Here is a 25,070-nt window from a genome sequence, read left to right on the forward strand (position 1 = left end):
TTGAAAAAAACTGAAATTCCGTGAAGGAACTTCGATACGGCTAATCGATTTCTTATTTTCAGAGGCTATAATCGCACGGTAAGTATACGTAAATATAATACCATAAAAATGGCTCTTTTGTCTATGATATTCTCCATAACGGATGACCTACAATGATAAATAAAAATAGAACTAATAGCGCACGTGTCGTCGCGGACGAGTACGAATTATCCGACCACCGAGCCAGTTTTAATTACACCGCGCGCAGTTGCATTCGATACTCTAACGCGAATGTCACGCGATCCGCCAGAAGGTCGACGCAATTTGTGCAATGTTGAGTCACTGTAATCTTTCTAGAAAATAACTAGAAGTAATCGTCAAACAAAAAAAAAAAAATGACAGAAAACCTTGGACAAGAATCGATACGATTTTATAACCTAACAAATCTTCCAAATATGGTTAAATCAAATTTTCTACAGGTGTGATTTCAGAAATATCATGAAAATTTCGTAAACCGCTCACTGAATCACGTATACAGTCGGTGTCAAAAGTATTCGTACGCCCTTTAAAACGGAAAAGTTTTTTAAAATTAGTCCAATGACTGGAGTTCTTTTGTGAAGTTAGAAACATTACTTTATTAAATGATGTGCAAAAAAAATTGAAAAAATTGCAATTGGTTGAAATCGTGAAGAAAATAGTAAAGGTCGTTTTCTACAACTTTTTAATCTGAGGCTATAATGAAACTTTAATAAATACGTATCGAAGATTTATATTAGTTATACATATACTGAAACTTTTATTGAAATCGGTGAATACAGAAACGAGTAACAGGCATCGAAAGATGTAAGAATCTTTAGGTATACTATAGTTGTACGTCAAAAGTCGCGAAAAACTGCGATTTTCAACATTTTTCATCGTTTGTATCTCGCAGCAACGTTAACCGATTTTGATAAAATTTTCAACGTGTATATAACTAACATAAATCTTCGATATATATTTATTTAATTTTCATTATAGCCTCAGATTAAAAAGTTGTAAAAAACGACCTTTACTATATTCATTTTACCTTTATCATTTAATAAACTAATGTCTCTAACTTCACAAGATAACATTTGGACCAATTTTAAAAAAATTGTTCCGTTGTAAAGGGTGTACGAATACTGTTGACACCGACTGTACATGAATGGACAAAGTTTCAGACCAAAATATTTCGTACTTTAACAAAACCAAGAATAAAAATATTAAGAAACACAAATTACTCAAACTATGAAAGGCATTCGTCAAAATAAATTCTGACACTTAACACACATATGCATGTTTTAAATACATGCTACGCCATCTAATAAAAGAAATAAATATCGCTGGATGAGTACCTCTGTAATGAGATCATAATCCAGGCATCCTGTTTAGTCATAACACCATCGCGGTACGGACAGAAAATTCCACTGATCCAAATAAAGAAGAAACCTTTTATCAGAATAAATGACACATTAACGGCCAAGTGGCTCGTACCGCTAGTATATACCATCGACACAGTTCAAATCTGCCGCGCCTGGCGCGGTCGACCAATCGCGGCACGGGAGGAGCTTAGCCCCCTCGCGCGGCCTTCTTCCGCCATTTCCGTCAATTGTTCACAGACTTCTGTGGCGTACGGACGTGTGTGCAAGTGTTCGGTGTATTCTATCGTCTACGGAGTCGGGTTTTCGCTAACGAACGCCCCACCGTACCTTCCATATTCAATGTGTATGGCGATTCAGGTGAGTGTTGTAACCGATCGGTCCGATCGTCGTGGACCGTCTCACTGACGATTTCAACGTGTTTTTCACTTGACCGCGAGTGGCTCCGCGTTGGCGAGAAAAAAACCCCGAGTCGATCGTTGTTGCGTTTCTCTGCGTGTGTGTGGCCCCGGTCCCTCTTTGTGTGTGTGTGTGAATCTGTGCTTCTCAGCCGTGTGCTATTATTTAGCTACATAATATATGTATATATATATTCCCTTTTACGTGAAACGAGTGCGTGCGTGAGTGTGTGTCCGTGTACTCTCGGGCTGGCGCGCCTCTACGCGCACGGATCCGCGCTCGTCCTACGCTTTTACACGCGTCGAAATACGCGTGTGTGTGTTGCGCGCGGCGCGGACGACGAACTCTGGCGTCCCGTCGAAACCCGCCGTCGCCACCGTGCCCGACCTCTCTTCTGCCCTTCGCCTTTCGTGTAATCCCTTGGCTGCGACCCTCGCATGGCCCCGACGAACCATCCTCGCCGTTTATGTGTGTATGTTCCACCTTAAAATCCTTTTCCTTCCTTCGAGATACTCTAGATTTCCCAGTGGCTCTGCTCGAATACAGTGAATTTCACGAGGATCTTGCGGTGTGTAAAGGGACGCTGAATGTGGACTTCTTTTGCCCGAGAACGGGTGACACTTTGGGATTCTATTCTGTGGATATAGCTCTGACGGTTCAGTAGTGTCTGTGATTGTTTTTTTGAATCTTTGCGAGTAGTAATAGAAATTGGGTTTAGGTAGTTTTTATGATCATTTTGTCGTGTTCAAAGCAGTTGCTGTATTTGTTGTACCCTAGTATCGTGGGTGGGATAGATTTGGTGAATTTTAAGCTCGTGTGTGTATGTGTGGAACACCAAAATGTGATTTTTGACGCCTCAGGATTGTAATGGAAATCTGACGCCTGAGGATTGTAATTGATAGATTTGGGTTTTGGAAACTGAATGGTCCTCCGAATGTTTTGCATTCAAGGACTGAATAGGGCTAGTCCAGGTTTTGGTACTTTCCTTGGCCATTCTAACGATGTATTACAAAGTCATTGTGTTTGTTCCACGAGGTATAAGGTTTTCTGTTATTTACTCGAGAAAATCTGCCAGATGTTTTTGTTGAGTGCAACTCGTGAAATGTCTTATCCATTATCGAAAAACGGTCTGTCGCCTCGGCTTTGTAGATAGTATAAGTACTTTTAACTCCTCCAATAGTGCCTCCCAACCGTTTCGAATCCGAGCATCAGTCCCCTGAAGGGATGAGTCCAGGTCCATTTCTGAACCTTTGTAATTTGACGCTCAAGTTATATTTCCGGTGGCCACCCTATGTCGTTTTACGAAGTCAGTGTATTCGTTCCATACCGTGTATGCCTTTTTCCGATGCTGACAAAAACGGTCAAAAAAAGGCACTACCATGTAGTACATTCGGATACTTTCATTTAATATTAGATAGTCTCTTTGACACCGAATGAACCGTCATTAAACGTCGTGTCGGAGTTTTTTTTTTTTGGAATTGTCGAAATTGAATTACATTCTTCCAATCGGGACGCTGTGTCACGTGACCGAATTTCCCTAAATTCGTTATGTCCCTACATATGCATGCATCCAGGATCCTTTGTTATTAGTAGACCAAAATACCGAACAGGGTTAATCAAATTTTAGTTCTTCCCTTGGCAAGTCCCGTAATCGATGAATTAAATTTTTATTTGCCTCTGATTTGTGCCACACGGTTTCGAAAACTGTAAATTTATTTCAAGTACAGAAATAAGTGTTAAACCGAATATTAATTTGGCATAAATTACAGTAATTCCCAAAACTAAATGGTAGGAGGTCTTTCGCCAACCTCACATTTTCCCTTAGCGGAAACCGAATTTGTTCATCAGTATACAATACTTAAAATGAGATATGCTTGTTTCCATATCGTCCTGTGACCATTTGTTTCACTGACGGACATAAAATAAGATTGCAAACCAGTTCGTCGATTCATCATCTCGACCAATAAGAACAGTCACTGGACAAGGTATAGCGAATTCGTGAAATTAGTCTCCCGGGATGCGGGCACCGTCCACGAAGTGAGAGTTAAAGCAGGCCCCACGCTGGGCCAGGATAGCGGTCAGGCCCGTAAACGGCATTCTAGTTTGGGGTTCGGAGCGCAATAAACGTAAAAACCTTTGTAGGAAAAGGGTCGTTCCGAAATTTTGAAACTGTCCTTGCGGTCAGACCGAAACAAAATTTTACAAGTTCCCTATATTTCGTCCACCTGCTCATACACCCACGAGCAAACTCAGCTTCCACTAGGGGAAAAAGTGGCGTAGAAAAAACGTTTGCTTACCACTTAGTAAATTTATTTCAAGTACTGAAATAAATGTTAAACCGAATATTAATTTGGCATAACTTTCAGTAACTCCCAAAACTAAATGGTAGGAGACCCTTCGCCTGCCTCACATTTTCCCCTAGCTGAAGCCGAGTTTGCTCGTGACAGTGTATATACAATAACCTCTGCAATAAACGTTACACTCGGAAAGTAGCTATAGCCGAGGGTAGTCACGTAAAGTGTCTCGTAGGGCAAAGAGGATTAGGGATTAACGAAAAACTCTGGAAAACGAGACCCCGTAAATGCCGTTCAGTCGGCTAGCCAGAGACAAGGGAAGAGACACGCGGAATATACGACAGGCTACACACGCGTGCAGTGTGACCACCCATCAAAAATATTTCGTACTAACTTATGCGGAAATAAGGTACTGAATTTTGATTTGCTTGCATTTCACTCTGTAGAGGAATATTTCCCATAATACTACATTATTATTTAAACATCTGACCGTTTAAATATCCTGAGAAGTCCATCGTTATGTCCAAAGTTTTAAATCCAAATTTTTACACACGGGTTCCAAATTACGCCGTGCATTACTAAAAGGTGGTTGCTCATATTAATTCCTCCACTTGTTTTCATTGTTATAATAGTCTTATAATCTGCGGGAAATGTTTGAATAGCGAAGAATGTATCATATTTTCATAGGATAATGTCATTCGGATTTCGTGAGTATGGGATTACGTACGATTGTATCTTTACCCCATGGGATTAGGGAGGAAAGAAAGAGAAACCACGCTTGTCCACTAAATGTGTCGTATGGGGGGGGGGTATTAAACTCATGTCTTACCTTCGTGTTATTATTGTTGTTGTTATTATTATTATTATTATTATTATTATTATTATTATTATTATTATTATTCGGAAGGAAGGAAGTACTAAATCTCTTGGTGAACGTATTAGAACACTAAACGTTTTTAAAAAGTACTAGGCCCAGTAAGTAGGGTTGAATCGATACAGCCAAGGTATCGATACCTACATGTATCGAATTATATTTCCCTAACCTTAATACCCAACACAAAAGTTGTTTATACCTTGAGAGAAAATAAAATACAATACTATACTTTATATGTTTATTTAAATATATAACCATATTGTATACCTATATTATTTTAATATTGAAAATATTTAAATACACATTCCTTAACTATTAATATAAACAACATTGTTTTGCGTTGAAAGTAATTACAATATGAAATGGTGGTGGGTCGATAATCACTCCATTCGATATGAGTACTTTTTTTCGATACCTACTTGGTATCGTAACCGTATGTATCGATACTAAAAGTACTCGGTATCGAAACAAAAGTATCGAGTAATGTACTCGTATTTACTTGTATCGATTCATCCCTACCAGTAAGTACCAGTGATGATCACATTGCACGCGTGCTTTTGTTTTGGCCCTCGTGTGCGGTTACCGGCGATCCACCGATGATCGATCGCAGGGCACACCCGTCTCTCTCCCTCCCTCAAATCGAATCGGCTTTGGTCATCTTTCCCTCTCGCTGGACCCGTTTTCCTCCGAATCTCTCCGTGTGGAATGAAGATGGCAGTGGCCATTTTGACGCGTGTGTGTGTGTGTGTATGAGGGCAAGAGGGACGAGAAAGGAAGGCGAACGCACGATCCTCATGTGTGTCTCTCTGTGTGCGTGAGAATGCTCCGTGACCCGACGACGGTCGTTTCAAGCGATGCGAAGGCAGCCGCGGTTCGCTTTAATGGAAGATGCCTGGGACTACGCTGATCAAGTGCTCTCTCACTGTCCCCCCTTTTTAACACTGACTATCGCGTCGGGCCTTCCGGCGTGACTAGAAATTAACACTCACATGCTTAGAAGATCCTCAAGTTCACACCTGGGTGCCATTGACATTGTCGTCTGTAGTCACTTCAATTAATTTTCATACGGCTAATTTTAAAGTGTCCATATTTTTGAACATATGTCCATAAAGAGGGCAAAGAGGGCAAATAGGGCTATATCCTTCATTTTTGTCACATTTTTAAATAGTTCCCCGGTATAAAAACAGGGCATTTATTTAAAACAATTACAAAATAGATGCTTAAAAGATATTTTTTTTGAACTGAAATAATTTTTACTTTGTACTCTCATGTCTCTACTGGAAGCACTCGCAAAGCTCATTTCGATCAGTTTGTTAGTTCAATAGTTATGATACGTTGAAAAAAGGTTGACCCTAAATGTCAAACAGCTGTAAAATCAACAATTTTTTGATTTTCGAAAATCCTTCGAGATACGTTTATATATCGCTAAAAACTACAACGTATCTAAATTTGAACAAAATCCAAAATGGTGGATCCAACAAAATCCAAAATCCAAATTTGTGATGTGAGCAATTACACTCAACGAACATACTGGGTGTTATTTTCTGGTCGCTAGACTACGGACGCTTATTGGAAATATGAAAATTTCTTGAGGTTGATTATTGAAATTCAGGGTCGACCAGAAATTGATCAGAATAGATTGTAATTATTGACTTCTATGGGTTTTGCTTCTTTTTTAAAACCATCATCCGTCCCTTGTGTCAATCTGACAAATTGTTCTTCCAAGAAATGAGGTTAGTCTGTCATGTGTAGATAAATTTAGCTAAGGCTCTGTGACTTTTGTTTTAAAGAATTTGCAAATTTAACTGTTTGTCTCTTCATTATATTAATCTTTTATTGCTGTCTCGATTTGACACCGGGGACCAAATTAAATTGAGAAAATAAAGGACGGATGGGGGTTACAGAGAAATTGAACTCTTTAAGCTTCAAGTGTTAAGAAATAGGATACTTTTGGGATTTTGTATAAAGGGACTTTATATTCTAGCTGTCCATCTGAAATTCTGCATACTTATACATATTTCATCGATTACGGAGATACACAGCCCCTTGCGTCTATAGTGTAGAGAAGAAAGTGTACATCTTCTTGGAGTGTGTTCGCGGTTCTTGTAGTAGACTGTGAAGAACTATTGATTATAACCGTGGTAATTCTGAGAAATATGTTTGAAAGTATAGTAGAATCGAAGATTCCACGGTCGTTCTGACTATTTGAGGTAGATTGACTGTCAACAACCACCGTTTCGAGGCGAACCCTCAGGAAAACGGTACGACTGACAAAATTCTTATCAAAACAGGCCTGCGTCCTTTGAAGAAAATATACAGGGTGTCCCAGATATACGTGTCAATATTTTTCGGAGAATGCTAGAGGAGTTTTTTATTTAATCGGAACAAAAAATTACTTATGTAATTATTAGGTGTGCCAATAAGCAATACACTACATAGTCCTTCACAAAACCTGTATTCGCTTCTGTTATTTTAGGATCTATAATATTTTATTTGTACTCGAAACAATTTTTCAGCATCCTATACCCCAAGTTTCCTTGGCGAAAAGTCGAGAAGACATTTTCGATTTAAAATAAATCGTTTCGGAATCAAAAACATAGTGAATTTTAACAATTAATTTTTGTATGGCCAACTTTAAGTGTCCATATTTTCTTTTTTTTTTTCATAATTTTCAATAATGCCCTGCTATTATATAATTGCATTTCTTGAAAACAATTGCAGAATGAATGGTTGAAAAGTGTTTTTTTAATTGAAATAATTTGTATTAGGTACTTTTATGCCACCCACGAAGCTTATTTTTGTCAGTTTGTTAGTCCAGCAGTTATAAATTATTTTAAAAAGTTAGCGTTATATTTCAAACAGCTATAAGATCAACAATATTTAAAATTTTGAAAAATCTTTGATATGTCTACGTATAACTAAACACTACAATATATCCAAGTTTCAACGAAATCTGCAATATTACTCCAAAAAGTGTCGGATTTCGCGCAGAATGTGCCATATACAAATATTTCGTCAGGAGACGAGAACAGCGAGCTACAAAGACACCTAAACCTTGAACAATAGACAATAAACAACAAAGATCAATTTTGCTATAGGTCCAACACAGAAATTTCTTACACATAATTCATAAGTAAAGATAACTCTTTTGATAAAAAATATTACGGACTACGGGAATGATGACAATATCAAAGGATAGTGTCAATTCTTACCACTGAAATTTTGTCGTCGACAGGTAGATATGAGTTTGTAAAGAAAATTGAACGGTGAACACAGTGTAGCGACGCGTCTTATGGACTGACGTTTGCGAACGGGACGATTGAAGGGAGAGGTTATCGCGTAAAAATTGTCGTCACCGTATGTACACGTTGCTTCGAAATTATCGCATTGACTAATCTCGTTCTTGTGCGCCATTCTTGGAAATGTTGAACATGTAATATGATTCATAGTTGCCCCGTTATCGTCGTGTTCGACGAAATTACATTTATTACAACACACGTTGCCTTGTTCCAACCTGTTCCTTTTTTTTTTTCCTTTAGATTGGCAGAGTGTAATAGAGACTGTCGTATCGGGATGAAGCCACTTAAAAGCGTTGCCTTGTTCCAACCTGTTCCTTTTTTTTCCTTTAGATTGGCAGAGTGTAATAGAGACTGTCGTATCGGGATGAAGCCACTTAAAAAAATGACGACAGATACGCGATCTGCGATTATTTTTAGGGAAATTGATCTATTTTTTCCGATAACACGAATTAATTTGTTTGATAAAAACAATGATTGCGTTTGAATTATTCTGTCATTTAAGCTACTAACGAAATTACTTTTTATCTTATCTTGAAGCTGAACACCTGTCGTTTGTCGTGATCAAACCAATTATATATAATACTGTATACTTTCGTGGTTAGAATTCAGTAAGGCCTACAGATAAGTAATCTACAGTACCTTCTTAATTAGTAATAATGATAATATACCTGAAATTTGAAATATCTTCTCGCTCGATTCTTTTCTTGAAATTATTAGTAATAGTGGAATTTACCGTTTTCAAGTAGTAACAATGGTAATGTACCTTAAATGCAACATTTTTGTGTTTCTTCTTAAATTACAGTGAATCTTGAAAAACTAAGACGAATACTGCTAAAACATCACAGAATTGATAATATACAGTAACAATAGTATTAATTAGGCTGTGGATTTAATAAGAATTCACAATTTTACAGAGCACTGCATAAAAATCAGAATAAGAAGAATTCATATTTTGCCAGTTAACCCTTTCATTACAACATTATTTAAAAATTACTAGATAAATATATTATATAAATCATTCATATCAACATTTTAACATTTTGAAACCGTTTAATACCGTTTCTCATTCATTGCCATTTGACAACTTTTTGACTTATAACACAGTTATATGAAGTCATTCACATTACATCCTATTTTATTATACATGATACAACACAATTTTTCTTACCTTTGATCAATGTATCCTCTTCAAGTATTTGAAAGCAATTAGTGTTCTGTAAGTTGCTGTTGTATTTGTAACAATACTGAATACCTAAACTCCATTAAATGAAGGATACAGAGGACCAATAATGTCTTATTTTACCAATAAATTTTTAAATGCAAATTCAACTCTGTGCCATACCATCTATACAAAACTAGAGAAAACTATTATATACTCACGAATATGAAGGAGTACATGATACTAATATTACATTACATAATTTAAAATACGTAACCATATGGCAACAGTGGAAACAAAACGGTTAAGGGGTTCATTAACCCTTACAAACCTGAATTTTCTTTTAAGAATAAAAAAAACATTTGATTACACATTTTAACTCAGCAGACTGTTTAGATGATATTCTGTTTAAAAATAATTTTTATATTTTTTTGTTTTGTTTTCCGAAACATTCGTCCTCACCGAAATATCAGCATAGACGTAGACACTTCGTGTACATAATGAGCACCAGGTTTGAAGGGGTTAAACTGCAGAGCCCCAAATAATAATGGGTCAGATTAAATACTAGAACTACCGAACCCGTCAAAATCACGGATTTCAGATTTTTTATGTTACAATTACTGAAATCCTAGAGATACTTTCATTGGAATTTATGTCAATCTCTAATTTCTTATACACTTTATATTATAGTATACCAATTGCGTTATATATTACAAAATTTAATTTACCATACATTCAGTAGTGGTAGTTCTAGTGTTAAATATTCCTATAGCAATTCACAAAACGGAGTTTCGAACAGAGAAACTATTTCCAGATCGCGTGCCAACGCGTCAGATACCTATTTCTTCCGTGCGAATTTCTGCAACGGTGGAAACGGTTCGTATTATTTTTGAGGTTAGCGACGCAGCGGTATTCGAGTCCGTCATCGAAACCCGCGAAGAAAGTAGGAAGAGGAAATGATACAAAGTCAAGCAGAAATGCCTGCAGAACGTTTACACCTCGAGTCACGTTTCCGGCGGTGTCCGGTTCGCGATTCGGCCTCAGTGAATCGTTGAAAACGAAACCCTGAAAAATGTCACGGCGCGCGCTCGTCGCGCGTACGGATCAGCTGCGTGTAGTACGTGTTAAATTAGAGATGGCGTGAACTGCTACTTGTGAATCACGAGTGATTCGGTCACGTTCGTTCCCAATCACGGTGATTTTTCACAGTGATTCGTGAATGTTCGTGATCGTTTCTGATTGGTGGAGAAGCCTAACAGTTCTTTACACGCGACACATAACCTGTATATTTTATATTAACGACATCAAAACAAAAATTCAAGTTACAGTAAATCTTCGATGAGTGTTCGAAGACTTCTCGGGTCTGAACATGAAATATTTTATAAACTAATAGCCATATATGGGTGAAACAAATATAATTGATTTTAGAATTCCAAGTTCTGCCACTGTGCTAATCCTTACGAAAAAGTGAGCTTTACAACTCTCCTTGACAGTACCGACGAGCTTCCAAACACTCATCGAGAATTTACTGTATATCGTATAAAGTGAAGGAATAATTAGAAACAATGAAGAATAATGAATAAATTAATGATTATAAATTATAATCTACATGTTACCTAGCAAATCATTCTTTTAGAATTTCTTATTTTTTCTACTGATTTTTAGAAACACAAATAGTAATGTAAGTTATCGTAAAATCATATTGAATACGTTTTTCTGTCTAAAGATCAAGGACTTACGATCGCAGTGAGCAAATTCACTCAAGATAAAAAAATTGCAATCACGATCGTGAATGAAGTTAAATCACGACCGTGATTGTGATTCGGCGATCACTGTGATAAATCACCGTTAGCGATTTTGCACGCCATCTCTAGTATTAAGGTGGTTCGACCCTGACTCTCTAGTCAATACAGCATCATATTAATAATTGGTATTAAACACCCGCTAATACATTTAATAATGTACAAAAGTTATGTCTATGAAATTCAATGACATTTCCATTGATCATTCTTCATTATATTATAAATAAAAAATATATTTTGGTTAGTAGTATGACTCCGCGGTGCTCGTTTCTGGTACGTTTGACAACGTTGTTTTTGGACGCATATCTATACATATACGTGGTGCGTGTTCAGTTGTCCCACGTACTCAATTTTCAATCTTCTTTTATGTAAAGTTAATTATATTCTCGTGCATTATAATTTAGAAAATTAGAATTCACTAAAACACGAGATAAGTAAAATATTTTTTAAATGTATTTGTATTTCGCGGGTATGACCCTACTTCAGCAATGTTGCCAAGTCCTCCACATAGTCTCAATAACCATCCAATAACCTATATATTCTGGACTTTATTGTCAAATATCTTTCTGGAATGTTCGGCATGATACAAGATATAGTTCATTATCAGAAAGCTCAGAATTCATACTTTCAGTACCTAGTTTTTAGTTAGCATTTCTAGTTTTTGTGAGTAGAAAGATTATACTTCCGGTAAGAATTCGTAAGATTGCCATAAGAGCTGTGTTGAAAGCTCAATTTTTGAAAAGCTTTTTTTATTTATTTGATCGGCGACCGAGTCAAATTTTTTGTGTCTATTTCGATCCAACAAACAATCTATATGAATTTTATTTAATTATCTACTCTTTCGAATTTGGCACGAACCACCTTAATATATTCAAACACATTTAGTGGCTCGCGCGTTTTTCAACGGTCGCCACGGCGCGTGACGTCAGGCGAACGCAAGGCCGCGCGTGCGTCTTCCAAATTTTTTTTACAATTTTTCACCGCGGCAAAACTCCCCGTACCGTTTTCACTACATTAACCATTTAGAATAAAAAATTAATATTTTATCACTCGAAAAGATTTTTTATGTGTGTGTACCGCGACTAGTGGAACGTGTGGAACTTAAATTCGCGACTTTGGAGGTTATGGTCCTTTCAAAATAGGTTTTCAACTTCACGTGCAGCGATAGTCCAACAGACGCTGACTTGTATTAGGCATACAAGCGGGATTATAAAAAGATGTAACATATGTAATTGTCTTTTTCCAATCGGAAGATATTACAAGCGTAGCGATTATCCTGAATTTACCCTATATTCGAAGTGGATTTCTGGCCTATCGCTGATTGGTAATCCAATGCCCACTGTTCGCGATGCATCCTGTGATTATAATCATTTCATGTTATTCTGGTTCCCGCAAATTGCTACCCGCTGGCTTTCTTCTCGGAAAAAATGCTAGTGACGTCAGCCGCGCCCACGACGGTTGCATAAAAAGAGCATCGAGCGGCTCGCGTGCTGAATTTTCTCCGGGCAACCGGACGCTTATCAATTGCACATCGTCCGTAAAAGTGCCTCTGAACACTTTTAGTCGTGTGTATTATGAGCTCGTCGGTTCGTCTTTTTGATACGAACGCCAACTCACTGGAACCGGAAGCTTTTCTGCTTTTCTTTGAACATGTCCGACTGCCGATTTGCAACGCACTGAAAAAGTACCTGAAATTATCATGACCTCGTGTTTTAAGTCAGTTTCTTGTGGAATTTTTTAAAGAGAATACGATAAAAGCGAACAGTAATTTATGAAATAGTTATTGTACATAACAATCTGGAATTTGGTAATTGCACGATTATAGCTGAAGAATTTTTTGGACCCTTCTTTTATAAGGACATCCTGTGCACAACGGTTCGGAAGTTGGAAACTGAAAAAATTTCGAGAAAATTTAGCTAATATATTAGTTTATCTGGCCTTTGATTGGAGCATTTTAGAAAAACATTGTTTTTCCACCACGGAAAAAATTAAGTACAGTGCACTATATTTTTATATCTAAAATAATATCCCAGAATTTAGAACCGATCCGTTCAGCGATTTTCGATTAATCGTGATCGCAGACTTTGAAAATGTTCTTTTGAAAAAAACACGTTTCAAATATCAAATTTACGTGTGAAATAAAAATTGTTTTTAACTTACACAGAGTTATCTATTCCAGTACCGTCTAGAAATAACTTGGAAAATATGCATTCTTGAAGATATTTAGTAAAATTGACACATTTTTCCTAAAAATAAAGATAATTTTACATTTTCTTTGTATTTTATATTGAAGTGTATTTTGTATTCCACAAAAAATATTGGAAGTACAGCGAGTCCTCGATGAATGCAACATGAGTAACGGCGTTATTCCCACTATTGGGATTGCCCCCCTCTGAAATCAATCACAACAGAGTAAACAGAAGTTAAGCCAAGCCTGACATATGTAAAATCTTCAAGCAAGGGAAATAATTTGTTTCGAAAAATTGCATAAAATGGGAAAATTGAGCGCGAAGGGAACAGCGTAGAGTAAAGGGGTGTCAAAATGAGCGTCCCAGCCAATTTGTATCGTCCGGGAACACTCGATATTGTATACAGAGGGTGTCCCACCTAACTCTGCTACCCTTAAATATTCTCTTATTTTTAACGGTAAAAAAAATGGTTTGGTAGAAAGTTAGTGTATCTTAGGAGGGAAATTAAGCTGAGATTCAAGGTCATCTCAAAGTCATATCTTCTAAGATTTCTCTAATGGTAACGTTTTTTTTTAAATGGAATGCCTTATTTTTTTGTATGCCATTACAAAGAGGAGATCGTATCCAACAATGTATCGTACTATGGGGTGATAACACTTTGAACATACACTAAAATAATAAATAATGCGATTATGGCGTTTATTTTGTTCCTGCAATTCATTTTCTGTGAGCTTCCATCTCAGTCAGTTACCTGCGAAATTTTCGGCCCAAGGTCATTTCAAGGTCATGGTATGATACATTGTTGGATACCTTTTGATCTCCTCTTGTAATGACAAACAAAAAAATAGGGCATTCCAGTGAAAAAAAAACGTTACCATTGGAGAAATCTCAGAAGATATGACCTTGAGATGACCTTCAATCTCACAGCCTAATTTGCCTCCTAAAATACACCAACTTTCTCCCGAATCATTTTCTTGTACCGTTACAAATAAGAGAATAATTAAAGGCGGCAGAGTCAGGTGGCACACCCTGTATATCTATGTATATCCTTGGGGCTCGTCTTGCCCTCGGAAGTTCAGAGAATTCATCCGTGTGGCCCCTCCTCGGATGGCACGGAGAGAGCACGATTTTTCTGAATAGAAATCTCGTTATCTTCCTGTCGTCTCGCTTTACAAGACCAGACCACGTGCGCATCTGGTTTGCGCGGGACATCGGATTACGTCCTCGTCGTATTTCACTTATGCAGACGTTTATTAAATTTAGCTCACGTGTCCCTGGGTGGGAGGGCAATCGTCTAATTGTTCAAACGCTGACTAGCCTCCGATCAGTATCCACGAAAATTTTTATGGGACGAAATTGTCGTTTTTAGTGAAATTAGGAATCGTGGGATCTGAGGTTAGACTATACAGGGTGTCCCACCTAACGGGAGCACCTTCAATATCACACTTTTTTTTTGTAGATACCAAAAAATGTGAATGGAAAGTATTATTTGGTTAGAAGGAGTTTAAACAATTTTTCAAGGTCATATGTTTCAACATGTCAAGATCATCGTTTTTTTTTTTAAATGGGCCTAGGGTAGATGTACGAGTAAATAAATATTATTCCCTAGGGTATTCGTGTGGACCCGAGTTTTTAAAAGCTTCATTCAATTCATCAACCTATAAATCGTATTTAACCCTTTTAGTACCTTAGAGCTGACATATTGGCTTCGTGGATTTTCCGAAAAGTACCTTGCGCCGACATATCAGCTTTTCTTCTTTTAATATAATTTGAACACATGTAATGACATTTTATTTTCATAAAATAAGTTTATATGGTGGAACATACGTTTACTGGGTAGGAATAGTAAAGTTAGAAAAAAAAAACGTGAGAATATCATCAGTTTTAAGAGAAATATGTTGATTATAGTAGATACATCAAAAATGGCATATTTTTTAAGGTATTTCTAAACGGTGCCTGGAAAACTTATAAGGGACCATAAAGGCGCGTCCCCATCGTGTCGATCTGCAAAACCGAACTATATGGGGATATGTCAAAACAGGCCGATCGGCATAATGCGGACGCAGCTTAAGGGTTAAACTAGGAGTTGTTCATATTAAGTCATAGGTACATAAAAAAGCAGGTCATCTTGAATGATGGTGTTCAAAAATAATGTTTGAAAACTAGGAAGTTACATTAGGGGTCTAAACGGACCCAAGCACCCCACTGATGTACAAACATTAAAAATGTCCACCTTCCGAGGGTTAAACAGTGTATCTTATATTGTCTTAAACTGAAAAGTATCGACTGAAGTTAATAAAAATCAACAACAAAACACTATTTGCTTGCGCAAATGTGAATACAAAAGTGACTGCGCAAATCTTTTGACCATGTAAACGGACCTTTCGATCGTTGGAGGTCCCGAAAGATCGGCCGAATTTTCCATCGAAAGGTTGCTATTTCCGTCACACAAAAAGCGTTTTTTTTTTCTCTTTTCTACGACGTTTTGTTTCTTTTCCGTTCCCTGTTCGTTTTGTTCCCGGATACGTGTGGCCTCCCGCCAGGTGAGAGGGCTGCGAGGATAGTCGTGCAATATAAACGTAATGACGACGGACACACGGGGAAACGATCGATCGGCGTTCGCTCGATTGTTTCGCGACTGTTTTCTAAACGTTCCCTTTATTCCTCATATCCGGCCATTGTTCTTTGTTGTCAACACACATACGTACAGGGCCAGTGATGGTTATATACGTGAATAAAATGGCATGTAACACGGCCGACGAGCCTGTTTGGATGTGTTACATGTCCCGAAGCGGCGCGAGTTGCACATCCTCCCCACTGCTGTAATTCACTTCCGGTCGCGAGCAGAGCCATCTATTTCCGTGCTTTGAGCAACAGAATGGCTGACACGGTTGATTACTCTGTCGCTGAATGAAAGTAATTTCTAAGGATAAAACTCTCCAGTGGATACGTAGTCAGCTTGATAAGATTATCTCTTATGACGTCAAATTGATTACTTGTCTTTTGTTACGGATGACGCAAAATTGTGACAATTGAATAGTATCTGAGTAACAGAATGATGGACGGTTCATTATTGCAACGTAGCGTCTCCACGTGAAAATAATTTCAAAAGATAAAATCCTCCAGTGGATACGTAGCTTAGGAACTTATCGATGGATTACGCTATATGGCGTCAAGTTAGCCTTTGAGTAACGGAACAGCGAATAGTTAACTCGTCTAATGCTGCGAATCCACGTTAAAATAATTTCCAAAAATTAAGTCCTCCAGTGGACACGTAGCTTAGCGGATTACTGATGGATTCCAAATTGAAATCCTTTTTTACGGATCACGCAAAAATTGCATCAGATGTGAAAATCCTTTGAGTAAGAAAATAGCGTAAGGTTAAGCACTCTAACGTTGCGAATCCACATTGAAATAATATCCAAAGATAAAATCCTCCAGTGGACACATAGCTTAACACCTTATCAATGAATGACAATATATATATGGCTTTAAATTGAATACTACCTTTTTTTGCGGATGATACAAAATTATGTGGAATGAATACCATCCCGAAATAACTAAAGCAATAGCCCCGTCGATCTGGTGTCGAGTTTTAGTTCTTTGGGACCACGATTATTTTCAAATTTTGAACTTAGAATGTTTGCTTTTATCATTTGTCGAACTGAGGTATACCTACTTATTGAGTTCTGAAACGTTTTATAAGGGAATGCTGCTGAAATTAAGTTTACTTTTTAGAATACAGTGGACTCTAACTATATTACCATGGTCGGGGCTGTAGACGAGTAAAATGGCAATAAGTTCAGAGCCCCCTCCATGCGAAGTTCCATCGTCATAGCCTCGACGTCAGCGCCTGCGCAAAATCTAGATCGTGTTGGTGCGCCGGCGTAGGCAACGTGGTGGGGGAGCGAATTTGTGTGCTCGAAAGTACGTGTGAAGGGGAAGTGTCGTGTGGCAATATGTTCGGTGGCAATATAGGTAGAGTCCACTGTATTTATTTTGAGTTACTGCTACGGGGTTACGTTATAACTGTATTGTGGATGTTCATACAAATATAGGGGCTAACGAATGAATATGACGATACCTACTGTCTCCTTGAATCACTGTACCAGGTAAAGAGGAGAGTAGAGGTTATGTTAAATTTCATTAGATTGTTTATTCAGTCGGATTTATTGCAAGACGGTAGAATTTTTAACACTCGCCACGATCAAAGTCGACCTGGACGGTTCGAAATCCTCGTGTTCCGAAAAAGCTGAAGATACAGTAAATCCTCGATGTGTGCTCGATGACTTTTCGGTATTGAACGTTAAATATTTCATAAACTATTGGATTCCAAGTTCTATCACTATGCTAAACCTAATTAAAAAGTCCGCGTTACATCAGAGGACCTCTCCTTGTCAGTGCTGAGGAGCCTTCGAACACTCACCGAGGATTTACTGTATTTGGAAATGTATTAATTTTTAAATTAATTAAAGAATTATTTAATAGATATAATATTTCATTATTGTTCATAAATTTAATATACTTTGATATAATTATTAAATTAATTTTGAATTTTCCTTACTGGTATGTTTATTGCCCATGATCTTAGTTTTCGCGTTTCACGCAGATTTTTCGACTCAAGGGGTTCATTCCCACGGCGGATCGATTAGAGTTCGGCACACGACGAACATCGTCCAATAAGAACGCGAGCACGGATCTGGTCTATCGTTTCCTGTTATGTAAATTCCATTACATTGCATAACGGTGAACGGTCGAAACAGGAAGCTCCGAGGACTGGTAAACGCGCTACGCGAAGATAATACGATAGGTGTACGTACTCGCGCAACTGCTCATTAACTCTTCGTTTCCTTCGCGAACTATCAAAGATGTGTATCGCACACTAACGTCGGGGCAAGACTGTAAAAGCAACTGCTGAACCACATCCGTTTGCACCAATATAATTTAACATTACTAACCGATAGCATATTAAGAGACTTTTTAAATATCAGTAATTACAGTAAATCCTCGATGAGTGTTCGAACATCCTCGGCACTGAACGTGAAATATTCCATAAACTAATGGCCATATGCAGCTGAAACAAATATAATTGGCTTCAGAATTCTAAGCTCTATCACTGTGCTATTCCTTATTAAAAAAGTCCGCGTTACACCTGGGGACCTATTCTTGTCAGTGCCGAGGAGCCGTCGAACAATCATCGAGTATTTACTGTATATAGGGTAAGGGACCTAAAACAAGCCACCTGAATATCTCGGCTGTTACTGGTGACAGAAAGACATGTCAGATAAAACTTGCATGGTATCGAGGAGCACAAAATTCGGTGTGAATAGTTTTTTGATAGATGGACAGACAGGAATAGCGTTACACTTGAGTGGATAACATATACATAACTTGCTATATAACACGAAAAATGTTACGTAACACTATGTTATATATCATTTTTCTGTCGTTCTTCTAACAAATTTTATAATTTTGTTATATAAAGCTGCGTCTACACTATGAGCAAAATAGTGTTATGTAATAAATTGTTATATAATTTTGCTATGTAACACGTTTTTGTAACTTGTTGCAAGATTATACCTTTTGGACGAGCCTGTAACAAGTTTGTATAACATTTCGCATCTCATTATTAATAATGGCGTCATACTTGATCGACAACATATAACTTGCTGTACAACACGAATAATGTTAAATAACATTTTTCTTTCTGTTTTTACAAGTTTTACAATTTTGCTATGTAACCCGCTAACTGCATTTGTCTACTGTAGTGGGCACCTACTATATCAATTTTGTGACAATATTTAGGACATTTCTTGACGATCCGCAGTACGAACCTTCTTTAAACGACATCTAAACATTAAAAAAACGGCGTTTCTGTGACAACTAGTGCCGTTATCTATCGTGAGCGAACACATTGTATATAAAAAATGTGTTAAATAGTCTTAAAATGACAATTATTTCTTGATTTAGAAAAAAACGAAAAGATTTTGTACAAGATACCAAAAAGATGTAGTGAAAGGGATAACATATTATGCTGTATAGTGTAAACGCAGCTTTACAGGATCATGGAAGAACTGACCTCTCTGTATCTCCCTTTTGTCAGTCGAGGTGGCTCGTCTTACCAGAATTGGGACGACCACCCTCCCCACATATATCGCGTCCACACTAGCGATGGGCACAATCGACTAAAAACTATTGATTAAGTCGATAGTAACCAACGACTACTTTCAGTCGACTAATTTTTTCAGTCTTCGACTACTTCAGTCGCTTGAAGCGACTAACTTCAGGCGAATAATATTAGTCGCTTGAAGCGACTCGCTCGAACTATCGAGCTATTGATCGCTATTGACTGGATCTTGATTATTTTCTTCGTGATGCATACCAATTGCAATTTTTTCATATATTTTTTTATGCATTACCAAGAACTGTACAAATTATTGCTTATAACCTAATTGATTTACATAAAAAATTTAGAGCAATTAATTTTTTAAGTGCCAATATTAAATATCTTACAAAAAATCGAATATTAGTAATTGTTTAAGAAAACTTGTTTACCACTTATATTTTTGAAATTCTATCTATGAACTAATACATTTCTAAAAGGTAAATACACCAATGGTGCTGAAAAGTTGACGACATAATCTATACATAACCTATAAAGCAAAATTTCAGTCGACTAAAAACTATCGACTAAATAGTCATTAGTCGATAGTTTAATTTAGTCGATGGTGCCCATCACTAGTCCACACCGAGATTATTCCTCCATGGCTGCTCTTTTTACCGCCGCCACGTGGGGGAGTTGGGTTACTATCTCGGCTAGACGGGTCCATGGTTTACCCGTGCCCCATCGGAGTCGTATATGATTCAGCCTTATCCGCTTGAATTACAGTTCTTCAAACTCTGCTCTTATTCTTCTCCTTCGTCGATGGGGGAATCATTGTTTCAGCCAGTGATGGAGGTTTTCTTTTTTTGTTCTTGATTCATGAAAGGACAGCGGGGATTTTTTTGTCCACGGTTGACAAGGGTCCGTCAGAGTTTCTTGTACACTTGGTGGGATAACTGTGTCGTTGGGAATTCCGTCAGAGAGTTGGACTGGATTTGGCCTCGTACCTGTGGCTCGACCTTGAGGGTACACGTCTAGACGTGGATGGTGGAGTAGGGTACATGGTGGATGGAAGATTTAGTGACAGGGAAAGTGACTACCTGGACATGCCAAAATTCCGTTTCTGAAGAATTCCGAATTGCGTGTGACAGATGAGCAATTGACGGTTCACTTTTGAGACGTAAGAATTGTCCACTTTCTGGATATGAGAAGTTTAGGGATTTAATATTTGTTATTGGGAATTAGTAGTCCACTTTCTAGACCTAAGGAATTCAGTTATTAGTTGCCTACTGTTAAGATACAAGAAGTTCAGGAATTTAATATTTGTTGCGGTTAGTTATCCACTTCTGAGACATACGAAATTGAATTACTAGATGTCCACATTTAGGACATACGAAATACAGTAATATTAGTTATTGAGAATTAGTTGTCCACTTTTGAGACCTAAGAAATTCAGTTATCAGTTGTCCACTTTTAAGATATAAAAGTAAATATTCTTTTTGAAGAAATAAGTGTCTCGTCCAAGTATCAGTTAAATTGGATTAAGTGTGTAAATATGAGGTTGAATCTTTTAGCTACTATTTCCTGTCATTACCATGTTATTCATTGGTCCAGATGTTCGTACAAATTCCAATCACAGATTTTCATAGATAGTTTCACAAGGACCAGAAAATTATATTGGTCAAGGATCTTGCTGGAATCACATACAAGACATAGGAAATTGAGAATTTTATTACTAATAAATTATTAGTATCGATTCAACCATTGACTATTTTTCAGTCTACCATGAATGCTGAAAATCTGTAGAATGAGTTCAATGTTTCTACGAATAAGGATATATCAATCCTGCGGTTCCCGTTCATTCCAACAACAGTTCATCGAATTTAATGGCGAGCGAGGAATGCAGAACCCCCGTCAAATTGCTTTCAATTGCTGAGACATTAGTCGGCTTCAATTGATGAATTAGTCGGCCTTGATGTTTAATGCCTGGCGTCGTAGCCTTTTTGTTGTTACGTGTCTTTTACGCGTGAACTATTCGTTGACCAATTCTGTTCACCCTCTTACCACTACGCAACACGGAAAATATCAGCTGGTTGCAGGGGTTTCGACCGTTGTTGTAGCAAATAGATGAAAAATTGATTAGTTTTATTAGATGCAGAAAAAGAATCTATCGACATTATTGTTAATTGTATTTCCAAAATGGTAGATTTTACTCTTTTTGTAATTGAATTTTCGTTCATCGTGCTTGGTAGGCGTCGGTCATCCAAGATGGCGCTAAGCGCAATCAAGATGGCCGCCATCGGAGACCACGTAAGTCAAAATAGCTCTCGTGCAAAGTCTATTCAAAACTTCATATCTGTTGTTTCTATTAAGCTTGGAATGTTAATCTTAATTTGTAATTTTCAAATGGTGGTTTTTCATACACGACTAACATATTATCAAATTGAAAATATTTAGATGAATCATGACCTGACGCCAGACAGCTCGTAACGAATTAATACAGATATAGAGATTACGACTGTACTTAAGTTATTTAATTCATTAGTTCTTGTAAAATCGCCTGAAAATAAAACAGGGATTCAATACCACCACCTCCTTCTCTGAAAATTAATCTGCTAACGATTAGATAAATAAATAAAGAAAATAGTATACTGCGGGATCCGACAGACGAATACAAAATGGCGAGTTGAGGAACAGTATTGGACAGTTTCAAAATATTAAAATGTACTTCTGAATCATTGGTGTATCATTGTAATATATACAGAAAAATACAGCAAAATATTGCTTCGGTAATTCTTAAGTAATCTAGGAATGGAAGGGTTGAATCGTTTCAAGAATATATTTTACATTAACCCTGGACACGGTCAGCAAATACAGAGCTATTTTGACTCGCAACAAGGATTACATTATACCCAATTCTGAACGCCTATAAAAAACGCGATAAACGGACAGTGGATCATTTTAGCTGCGACAATAAAAATATAGAGATAAAGGAACTTTGACCCGTTTCATTCGGTCCAAATGACCTTGCCACTCGTCAGACTTAACCCCACCTTTCGGCCGTGTGTTGAACAAGACCGGTTGCCCAAGCTTGTTCGTCGAGACGCAACCCGAGTGCTCCCGTAAACTGATCCGTGTCGATTGCGGGGAGAGACCACCTACGCACCCGTGGAATCAATTTATGTAACATTGTGTCGTACTAAAAACACCACCGATAAGACTTTCTTGGGAGCCGAGTGTCGCGGTTCGAGTCAGTCTCATGTGTCTCGAGACGGAAATCGGTATTAAATCCTTTCCTTTTTCCTCGATGACAAGCTACCTAACCTTTAAGGGTAACCTCCGGTCAAAACGCTCGAAAAGTTCGTGATTTTAATGAATTTATAAAAAGACAATGGAACAACATATGGTTACAAAACCGGTTCGATCCTTATTGCTACATATTTGAAGAATATAAAAAAAATTTTGTTTAAATTTTAACAACTGTGGCGTGCCGCTTCGGTTAAGGGCTATTAATTTCGTTATTATTTTCAATCAAGCGAAATGCATTTGGGATTACGGTTTTCAAATATTAAGCCTTGAAAAAATGTAGAAAAGAAAAAATCGAGTTTTCTGACCCCTAATATAATGGCAGCCATGGAGGCACCTTTCTCTTAAGCACTCCCGGAGAATTACAATAACTTTTAATCTGTACTAGATTATCAAATGAAAAAAATTAAGCTTATCCTATTAGTGTATACGAATTCATAGAAAAAAATTTAACATCGATATACCTCAGTTTTTTTTTCTAAAAAAAATTCCCGGAATTTCGCATAATTTTTTACTCGTCACAGTAGGGAGACCCTTTAAACGGTTAAACGCATGAAAAATTGTTTGCCAAGTGTCTACTTATTCGAAAGGTAATATTATTTTATTATAAAAAATGCAATTGTCACGTTTAATCAATTGAAACTGGCGGCGAATTAGTTTTTTTTTTTTTTTATCGGTTATTCGTTATTCGAAACTCTTTATCTAGATAATGACTTTTCCCGTCTCTTCTCTAGGGCCCTAGAGGAAGTTAGTGAACGGTAGCAAACTGGAAACTCTGTCACAGAATTGCACAGAACGTTCAAAAGGTCTCAGAGTGTTAAAGATTTATGGAATCTCGAAGGTTCGACGTCAGAACGCGCAAGGAAAATATTCTAGGACTTCTTGCAGTTCGTTCCACGAGCCAGGGTGTCCTGGGACACTTCGAATCGGATGATAATACGCGCGGCGTAATATCGCGACAGGGTTAAATTTCCAGGTCAACGAGAAACGTTCGAGGACAGGTTTCCTTTTGTGAAGTCCACCTGGCGCTCTCATCGAGGGCGGGAGGGAGAAACAAAGACCCCTCGAAAATAGACCGCCACGGACACTCTCGTTTTCACTCCTCCTTTTTCCTCTCTCTCTCTCGTTTCTTTTGAATTAACGCGAGTCTGCCGCGATGTGAACAGGGCCACAGAGCAGCCTGTTGCTCGTCAAACTTTCTCAATGGTCAGTTCTCGCTGCGCACACTGTGTATGCTTAAAGGTGCGTCTACACTATACAGGGTGTTAATTTTAACTCGAGGACCTAAATTATTTCCGCTACTATTTAAATCAGGGACTTAAACTGGTATGATTTTGATACTGGTATTATGCCATCAAGGCTATACCGAAACCGATATACAGGGTGAACCACGAATCGTAATCAGTAGAGATTATTGTTATTAGTATCGAAAACGTTTTTATCAGGTATAGCATGGTTTCAAGAGAACTTTAACATGATTATAGCAAATTTTTTGTCAACCCTTTTTTTTTCATGATCTTTCATTCATGAAGTCACTTGGTCCAATTTTGAAAGGCTTGTTCTGTTTTAAAGGATGTACAAATACTTTTTGGACGCACTGTAGTGAAAAACAACAGAATCTAAAGGCACCATTCTGAGCTTTAAAAGAACCAAATGTCGATTCGTTCAAGAAAAATTATTATATTGCTATAAAAATTGGAGTTTCCACGATTAAACGATTGAAAATGAGGAAGTGCTTTTTTTTTAATCTTTTATTCGTTATTCGAAACTCTTTATGTAGATAATGAATTCGCCCATCTCTGGCTGGAACCACACCGAGAGGCGAGAATTAAGGTCGACGACTCAGTCGTCTGGTGAACCCCGATGATTCTCTTCGATCCAGACACCGGTCGCGTGGAAAGAAGAACAGGAGGAAAAAAAACTTGCGTCCATCGTTGTGCTTGCACTCTGAGCTTTCGTTTTGTCGTCGTTTGTCCCTTCGATCTGCCTGCCCCCTTTCGTTTCAGGCTTCCTCTTTGTTTTTTTATCAAGTTCTTCGCTTTCAGTCTTCTTCTTTTATTTACCAAGTTCTTTGCTTTTAGTCTTCTTCTTCTTTTTTTACCAAGTTCTTTGCCTTTCGTTTTATTCGATTAGATGGCTGGAGTAATCGAATGCACTTAAGTGCACAGGTGTGTCTTTGGAGTTTTAACACTAGAACTACCGAAGGTGGACGTGTTTCTGTTTCTGTGGCGTTGGTTAATGGGACAGGTGGTTGATGATAAATTAACGC

At 37.6% G+C, this 25,070-nt stretch overlaps 1 protein-coding gene across 2 annotated transcripts in view; it reads left to right on the forward strand.

The window, feature by feature from the left end:
• Positions 1-1,620: 1,620 nt before the first annotated feature.
• The window catches only part of LOC107187766 (protein tyrosine phosphatase type IVA 1), a 73,865-nt gene continuing 50,415 nt past the window's right edge, over positions 1,621-25,070 (forward strand). Inside the window, exon 1 of one of the 2 annotated variants that reach the window (XM_015575931.1) lies at positions 1,621-1,736. The gene's annotated coding sequence lies outside the window, so the exon portion shown is untranslated. Of the gene's footprint in view, positions 1,737-4,458; positions 4,479-25,070 lie in introns of those variants that run through there. The other variant, XM_015575935.1, reaches the window with a different exon arrangement.

Source organism: Dufourea novaeangliae, unplaced genomic scaffold (genome assembly GCF_001272555.1).
Source record: "Dufourea novaeangliae isolate 0120121106 unplaced genomic scaffold, ASM127255v1 scaffold101, whole genome shotgun sequence".
NCBI lineage: Eukaryota > Metazoa > Arthropoda > Insecta > Hymenoptera > Halictidae > Dufourea > Dufourea novaeangliae.